This window comes from Neopsephotus bourkii, unplaced genomic scaffold (assembly GCF_033783945.1).
Source record: "Neopsephotus bourkii isolate Nb327-2 ecotype Australia unplaced genomic scaffold, CSIRO-AGI_Nbou_v1 NB_951, whole genome shotgun sequence".
Classification (NCBI taxonomy): domain Eukaryota; kingdom Metazoa; phylum Chordata; class Aves; order Psittaciformes; family Psittacidae; genus Neopsephotus; species Neopsephotus bourkii.
Genome location: NW_026901445.1, coordinates 4199437 through 4208576, shown reverse-complemented (window position 1 = coordinate 4208576; position 9140 = coordinate 4199437). Strand labels below are relative to the sequence as shown.

At 41.2% G+C, this 9140-nt stretch overlaps 1 long non-coding RNA gene across 1 annotated transcript; it reads right to left on the bottom strand.

Moving 5' to 3' along the window:
• Positions 1-208: 208 nt before the first annotated feature.
• Positions 209-6943, bottom strand: LOC133215117 (uncharacterized). The gene is made up of 7 exons (XR_009726318.1): positions 6797-6943; positions 5821-5878; positions 2964-3120; positions 2366-2452; positions 2130-2246; positions 1798-1936; positions 209-398 (listed from the first exon to the last, which is right to left on the bottom strand). It is a non-coding gene; the product is annotated as an uncharacterized LOC133215117 (long non-coding RNA).
• Positions 6944-9140: the final 2197 nt, after the last annotated feature.

Here is a 9140-nt window from a genome sequence, read left to right as displayed (position 1 = left end):
CATAAGTCAGTGTTACCCTGTTCATTTCTCTCAAAGAAGACATTGTATTTAAACATGACATATCTGTTTACTGCTCATCCGAATGGCTGGCTGACAGCAAACAGATATGTCCATGTTTAAATACAATGTCTTTCTTTTGAGAAATGAACAGGGTAACACTGAGCTATCTAAAGATGTGCATACTCATCAGTATAGGAAGAAGTGATTCTTTACCTCTTTTGTTAGGCGAAGTATTGAATTTTTAATAGCAATTTCTTCTCTCACTTGGTCTTCAGTCAGCTTTATATAATCTCTACAACCATGGGGTTTGAGATCCATTGCTGTGTATAACTTTCCTCGAATGCTTTTAAACAACATATCCATAGTCCTTGGCAGAATACCAACATCATCTTCTGTCCCTGAAGGCAACATACAAAAGAAAGATCCTAATTATCACTGGGACCAAGATAAACAGATAAATGAAGACAAAAATAAGAAATCTTAATCTCAAGGGATACATGAGGAATTTGGAGGCCACTTACAGCATCAAGCAGTAGGGTTTTGGTTGTTCGTTTGTTTTCTCAATAGAACAGAAACATCATTAATGTTTTTGAAAGTATTCGGCTTTCAGCAACTGCTTATGCTCTATACTTCTGACAATGAGGGGTAAAACATACAACAAAAAACTGCTGGGGTATTCTCATAAGCTTAGCCTTAAAGGAAAAAAAACAACCCAAACAAAAATACTACAACCAACAAGACACTTAGAGAACTGCAGTTTTTGAAATCACATTTCATAGGCTGTCTTCACTCACTCTCTCAAGGAAGTAATCCTGAAATACAAGTCATTACTGATCTCTCAGCTGTTGCCCTGTACTAATTCCACAGACCTGACAAAAGAAGTACTAGAAACCTTGTGGAAAGACACAGGCCTTTCCCTACCCCAGACCCTTTTCTCAGAGCATACTACTTTTGCTCCTGAAAGGCAAAAAGGAGTCTAATAAAAGATTTTGTGCACATTGGATTTTTCTGAATCCAGATGCAAGTTTAAGAAGGGTTCACTTAACTGATTCCTAAACCAGAGAGAATGTGATAGACTAGAAGAGAAACTACTGTTCTGTCTCAGACTCCGACAGCATTATCTTCCAGCCTCTGAGATAGTTTCTGCTACTCTTGAGACAGATGGGCTTCTAAGAGTTACAGCACTAGCTGCGCCACATAAATCAGAACTGATGTAAAATCTTGGTAGCACTTAAAAACCAAGCCAAGAACTAAATAACATAGGAAATTAAAGTACTGTTGCCTTATGTTTATTTCTCATCATTGTCTCTCTTCTCTAATAATTTCTTGTTTATTGTGATGTCATTTGTTAGTCAACTTAACATGAACAAAGTAACACTCACTGGCAAACAATAAAGAGTCTTAAAAAAAGACACAAAAACCCAAACACTAGTCTAGTGTAGAGTAACTTACATACCTTTCATATCCTGGTACACAGAAGCTATGTTTTCCTAACTCCCTCTCCTCCCTAACACTCTAGATCCTTCAAGGGGAAAAGAAAACTCAAACAACTGGTTGAAATTATTCTAACCTTACAAATCACTATATGCTTACTTTAATTCTGGGAGGGACTCCATCTGTTGGCAGCTTAGCAATATTTGTTATGGAAGGGGGCTTGCAAAGGCTATTTATTAATATTCAAGATAAGCCAATGTCTAGGACCTACACTTTAAATAAAGTAAAAAGCTATAATAAGTAAAAAGCAATGAGCACTCAAGAAAGAAATTTCATTCAAGGAGAACTCATATCTGCTTATACCTCGGAATGTGTAGGTTTTCCCAGCATTTGTAACACCATATGTAAAAATAAGGCGATTATATCTATCTAAGAAATCCTGCACAGGTTGCCTCATGGCACCTTCAAAGACTTCTTCTTGAGTTGTTTCAGGTCCAAACACCTGAGCATAAACAAAATAAAGACATCTCTTGGTAAAGCAATCATTAGAGGCTTCTAAAGAATCTTTTAAATATTATATATCTGCAAACTTAAAGACTATTGACAGTTTAAAAATCTAGTTTGCTTAGTACTAAATAATTTGAACCAAGTTTTTCCGTGAATAAATTAAAAACATTTAAAGACAATTTACTTACTCTTGAAAAAGTGAACTTCTGTATCATCTGTCCAGCATTCTTTTCACTTAGTTGACTCAAAGAGTTTTAGGGGGCCTTCAGGATGACGCTTCTTGAGTCTTCAAGTGAAACACAGTCCTATTAAAAGGAAACATAATCAATGCAGGCATGAAAAGAGCATAGAAAGCTGAACTTAGAGGAAAAAAAAAACAAAAACTACACATTTAAGGTATTTTTAAACTAATTAAGTTTCACACCTGGAATTCATTCTCTCTTTCCAATGATGTAAATGGCCTAATATACAGACAAACTTCTATGTGTCCCTTAGACTCCAAACTGCTCTTCTTAAGTAAAAAAAAAAAAAAAAAAAGTTAGACATTTGTTAAGATTCTATGGTAAGTAGCATGTTAAGGCAATTTTATTTTCAAGGGGCTATTTTGAACAGACTTATTTGAAGACATGGGAAGCAAAAGTAATTCATTACATCAGTTTTTACAAGTGCTTAGGCCCCTGCAAAATGTCACTGTCATAACTTACAGTTATTAATCTAGCAGCACATGTATATAGGCTACATACAGGCCAACTAGATATCAAGAATGAAAAACACAAAAACATTCCATGATTAAGCTGCTCTAAACTGGCAATTAGCCTCATTCACAGAAGACTGGTGCACCCTGCAAGGTAACAGTGCAGTGCCACAATACTTAGTCTAATCCTATGCATCTTCTCCAAATTCAAGACATACTAAAGATGCTTTTCATCTTCTATGTAAAGTTCAGATTATTGTTATACATGAAAGGTCTAAACTCCTTTAAAAAAGATATCCAAACAATGCAAGCATCAAAGTTTTCTTACCTGGCTTGTATCTGAGTGTGAAGAAACCAAAGAAAATGCAGTAGAGAGATTTGCTTTAATATCTTCCACGTATGCTGGTCCTGTTCTTTCAGGTGGCTCAATACTAGTAGTATAGAAGCATCTGAAAAGTTGCTCATTATCCAGCATTGGTTCCATCCTGCAAGATAAAACACAACTATTTTTTGCTCTCTGATCATATAATGTAGAGCTCGTGAAGTCCCTTAGAATACAATTTGAAACCAATAGGTTCAAGTTCTCCAAGGAGAAAGGTTTCTTTATTCTATATATAATTTACATAGCCAGTTTCTGATAGCTGGGGAGAGGGTCTTCAGTGGGGTCAGCACCATGATGAAACAAGAGCAGCCATTCTCCCATTCTTCTTTTAATGGAAAGCAACTGCTTACCAGGAAAAGCCTTACACATATACCACAACTTTGCTAAAAAATATGTCTGACAAGGAAGATAAAATAAAAAACCCCCACCAAACAAATTATATTGCTCCACACCCACTTGTCCATGATCCCATTATAGCATCCATTTTGAATACTCATTGCACGGGTAACCAAAATTCATGGGTATCTCTGCAGGACCTGATAAATTCCAAAGACTAAAAAATACCTGTCACGGTTTAACCCCAGCCAGACAGCTTTTTCACTCACTCCCCCCCTTCTTGCCCTCCCCCTACTCTGAGAGGGACGGAGAGGAAAATAAAAAAGAATGCAACTCCCATGGGTTGAGATAAGAACAGTTTAGTAACTAAGGTATAACACAGATCACTGCTGCTGCCACCAATAATAATGATAAAGGAAATAACAAGGGAACAGTACACAACATCTCATCACCAGCTGACCGATAACGCATCCCCCCAGCCCGACCAATCACCGACCGATACCTCCTCCAACCCTGCCGTCCTTAGCCCTACTGGGTAACTCTCTGTTCCCTCCTGGGCATGACGTGCTGTGGTATGGAATACCTCTTTGGTCAGTTTGGGTCAGGTGTCCTGTCTCTGCTTCCTCCCAGTTTCCCTCCTCCCTGGCAGAGCAGGAAGCTCGCAAAGCCCTTGGCCAAACCAGAACATCATTGTTTTCAGCTCTGCTCCCAGGCCAAAAGTCAAAACACAGCACCGCACCAGCTACCAAGAAAGAGAAAAATGACTGCTACTGCTAAACCCAGGACAATACCTTTAGCTATTAAGGGGACACTAGAAAATTAGAAGACCCCATGACACAGTATAAGTATTGCCTTTTAGCATTTTTCAACCATTTTACGCATCAACAATTCATTTATAAATCCATAACTTACAGACTTCTGTCCATCCTAGAACCTGGGAAGCGAAAATTTGCCATTGAAAATGAAATAAATTAATTCAATGTTGAGTAGACAGGTAAATTTTGAAGTAACTTTTTTAAAGTGCATTTAAAAATGTTAGTATATTTTGTTGGCATTCTACTCTCCTACTGCTTTTTCCTGTGGAGTTACAGATGTGACTTGTCAGCTTTAATTATGGATTGAGTTTAAAATAAGTAAATCATTATACAATTGCTCATAGAGGATGGCAGCAAGCATTGTAGCAATTGGACACCTACTACATGACCTCCTAGTTCTGAAATGCACACGCAGTGCTCATTAAAGCAATGGACAGATCAGAGCTGGTTCAAAGCCCCTTTGCTCAGGAATCTTCGTTCGCGAAGTCAAGCCATGATATTTTATTGGCATTTTACTCTCTTACTGCTTTTTCCTGTGGAGTTACAGATGTAATTTGTCAGCTTTAATTATGGATTGAGTTTAAAATAACTAACTCATTGGGCAATTGCTCATAGAGGATGGCAGCAAGCATTGTAGCACCTGGACACCTACTACATGACCTCCCAGTTCTGAAATGCACATGCAGTGTTCATTAAAGCAGTGGACAGATCGGAGCTGGTTCAAAGCCCCTTTGCTCAGTGTCCTGGGTTTAGCAGCAGCAGTCATTTTTCTCTTTCTTGGTAGCTGGTGCAGTGCTGTGTTTTGACTTCCAGCTGGGAACAGAGCTGAAAAACAATGATGTTTTGGTTTGGCCAAGGACTTTGTGGGCCTCATGCTCTGCCAGGGAGGAGGGGAGCCGGGAGGAAGCAGAGACAGGACACCTGACCCAAACTGACCAAAGAGGTATTCCATACCACAGCACGTCATGCCCAGGATGTAACTGGGAGTTAGCCGGAAGGACTGAGTGGACTGCAGGGTTGGAGGAGGTATCGGTCGGTGCTTCGTCGGGCTGGGGGGAGCAAGTTATCGGTCGCCTGGTGATGGGGTGTTGTATTCTCTTCCCTTGTTATTTCCTTTATCATTACTATTATTGGTGGCAGCAGTAGTGATTTGTGTTATACCTTAGTTACTAAACTGTTCTTATCTCAACCCATGGGAGTTGCATTTCTTTTTGATTCTCCTCTCCGTTCCCCCAGGAGTAGGGGGAGGGCAAGAAGGGGGGGGGAGTGGGTAACAAGCTGTCTGGCTGTGGGCTAAACCAGGACACTCAGGAAAAGTAGTGCTTATAAAGCAGTTGTAACTTTTTTGCTCCCCCCAGCATAAAACCTGAAACACGTCTGCACTTCAGAGCCAAACCACTTCGAGGCTTAGTCTCTCTACCCAGCCTGTAAAAGGCAGACACAGAACTTAACATTAAGTTAGGCAAACATCACCAAGCTACAAATGAGGTAGTTATAGGTAAACTAAGCAGCAACATTTACTTTGTTCCTTCTAATATATAGTTTTATTTTGTCAGGCCTGATATGAAAGTGAGGAGAACTTGGCCTGAAATACTATCACAGCTTGAACAAACACTGACCTGTAACTAAGCTACTACAGGAAACAAACATACCTGTGCTATCACCATCTAGTAGTCTTACTGATCAGATACAGAAAGTCACACTGTAAAACTCTTATCAGGACTTGACAGGAAAAATATTTGTTAGATAACTGACACCTTAATTACTTTAAATATAAACTTAAAATATGATTTGTGAAGATTATGTATGCTCTTATTCTGTACCTTTTTATGCAATTCAAAAAACATCAAGCTATGTTTGCAAAGCTGGAACTCCAAGTGCTCATATGAGCCCAGCACTAAAACCAGTAAAGTTCAGCCAGACAACATGGAAAACCCAAGATGCAGACTGTCCATCTCCACAGCATGTCATACAGCACAGTAATTACCATAGGTATTCTTATGTAAACAGGTATACTACCTGGCTGTAGGCACCAAAGTGTACTTACATACTGGGATATGTTATTGTAACTCTGCTTATAGTGACAGTAGAGTTTAGAGCTGCAGGGACCCTAGCAGAGAGAGATCCAGAAAGGCACACACAGCAAACTACAGTCACAGGACACAGACAGAGGCTGTGCAGTTCTGTTAAGCAGCACAAGAAAGGATAGAAAAGGCTCTACACAGACCGGCAGCTTGACATCAGATGTTACATGAAAACAAAGGAAAAAAAACCAACCCCAACATTTTCCCTCTGCAAATATCAACCTTTCACTTCAAGGCTTTGCACTATTTTCCCGGTTTTATTGGACACTGGCACATTGACTTGTCAGCATCACGGCCCTGGGCCAAGCATTACCCGCGGCTTTCAAGTCCGGCAGCCGTAAAGCGCTTTCAGACTCCCCCCACCCCAAGACTTCCCATTCCCAACCGCAGGCGCCAGCCACGATGAGCAGAAGAGGCCCCAGCACCACCCCCAGGACGGCCACCCACGCTGCTTCTTCCCAGCTCCGCCACCGGCGGGCCGCGACCACTGCCTCCTTTCCTCTTCAAAGGAAAGCCCAGCAGCCCCACCACCCGCACGACTTACCTGAGAGGCGAGGCTACCCTGGGCGGGCGCAGCCGCCAGCTCCAGGCACACGAAGGCAGCCCAGCGCCCCACTCTCCTGCACCCCTTGCCGTTATCACCGGTACCACGCTGCCGTCACGGCCGCGGCTTCTTTTCAAATCCCACCAATGGCAGTGCGCGGCGTCGCGCGGCTCGCTGGGAGTGGGCGTGGCTAGACGAAAGGGCCGCAGGGAAATGTAGTTATGGGGGTATTAGCTGCATCGGTGCGGCCGGACTTGGGTAGTGGTGCAGTGTGTGGTGTGTGTGCTCAGGGCGCGGTTAGGCTTTGCTATGGTAGAGGGCTATGAGGGGGTGCTTATTGGGTTTCACCTCTGTCCGCACCCAGAACCGCCGGGACCGGGCTCCTCCGCAGCGGTAAGAGCTGGGCTGCCCCGGGAAGGCGCCATAGCCTCACCGGGCCTTTTACCTGCTCCCCTCGCTGCATGCAGAGTCCGGGCTGTGTCTCCCTCAGGCTTGGCAGAAGGGTGTATGTAAGTTCAAGCTTGTCGATTCTGTGGGTGATTGCAGGGAATCTATTTCCACAGGCGTTTTTCAGTTTGTGTATCAAACAGAATAATCACTGTTTGCAAGCGGTGAGAGAAAAGGCCAGATGACCTGCTCAAGCTGCACATACCTTGTATCAGAGGAAGGATCAGCAGAACTGGGAAACTTCGGTTTTAAGTTCAGCCTGTGCTTTTTCCTTACGTTGGTTTACAATACTGACAGAGTGACAGCTGTGGAAAATGCTTAGTAAGGTGCCTTTGCTTAAAACCATCCCCAGGTGGACAACACATTATTTGCAAGATGGGGATTTAATTTCTTGAACAAGGATGAGAGAAATCATTTGGCTTTATTTTCAAAATAGTATCATAATGCTAAACAGATCATCCTTTCTTAGAAGGGCAGGGTATGGAAATATACAGGATTTGGTAATGAAAATCATCTTAAGTTTCACTTCAGAGAATTCAGAGAGGAATTCTTTGAACTTTAATAAGGAATGTCTGCCTGCTTTAATTTGAAATTAAAAGAAAAGTAACTTGAACATACCCAGTAACTACCAAAACCAAATGTTTGTCTTTCATTTGATAAAAAGAATGCCAGCCAGTGCAAGCAATCCTAGAAAAAGAATAATTCTACACAGATCTTGTATCAGATACTTTGATGAGGTTGTTCTTTACTATTAAATCCCATCTTTCTTTCTTTAAACAGAGGCTGTGTCATATCCAAAAAGATGCGTACTTAATCTCAGTTTGGGTGCAGGCTGTGTTGCAAGAGTGGGTCTGTTCTAACAGCAGAATATGATGCAACATTGGATTTGAAATTGTTGCCAAAGAAAACTGACAAGCTCTTGTAGACATGCTTTAAGACTTAGGCTTTTTAAATAAAAAGTATCTTGGTTTCTGACCTGAACAGAACAGTAAATACCAACTGTTGAACTAAGCTAATGCTAAAATACTTTTCTCATACCAGGAGGGGACTGAGAATGGCTGTCAAGGAAATGCAAAAATAGCTCCTAGGAGCAAACCTGAAAGTTGTTCTCTTCAACTTGTTGGAGTATTTTACAAGGTATATTCCTAAAAAGGTTGGGATCTTTTTCCGGCACAACTTTGTTCTTGCTAAGTTGGAGCATAATAAAGCTCGTGGTACAAGCAATGTTTTGGTTTTGTTTGAATATTAGATTTCTGAAACTGTTTTTATATTGCACATGCTGCATAATTTAAACTAGTATCTCTTTAAACCAGTATCCAAGGACTACCAGCAGCATACTGAAAGAGCAAAGTAAAACACAACCTAACGTGTTCCTAGCTTCACACGAGCCATGATAAAGAAAGCATTACATTAGCATAAACCATCCAGCCTGCTTTGGAGTGGGAGATGATGAAACTCCATCTATGTAAATAACCTTTGTGGCTTTCCACCAGTATCATCTCCTTAAAGTGGTTTGTGCAAGCACAGCCAGTTGCAACAAAAATATTTCCTGCCAAAACTGTTAACTCATTCGCCTCCGAAATTTGTTTGTTTCTTTTCAAATTCTCTATAACTTGTGGAGCAAAGCTGCCACTGCCCAAAGCGGAAAAGATATTCTATAAATTACTTGCTAGAACTCTCACCATTACCCTTAGAATCTTATGCTCCTAGTATTTGGGACAGGATTCCAAAGTTATAGATGGTCTAGTCACTTAAATGATGAGATGATGCCCTATGAGACAGCATATCTCAGCTAGCTTTTAAATTGCTGTCAGAAGTAATTAGAGACACAGCCAACACTCCTGGGACTTGGCCCAACATCCTTCAGCACATCTGAGCGGCAGCCAAACCAGGGCTA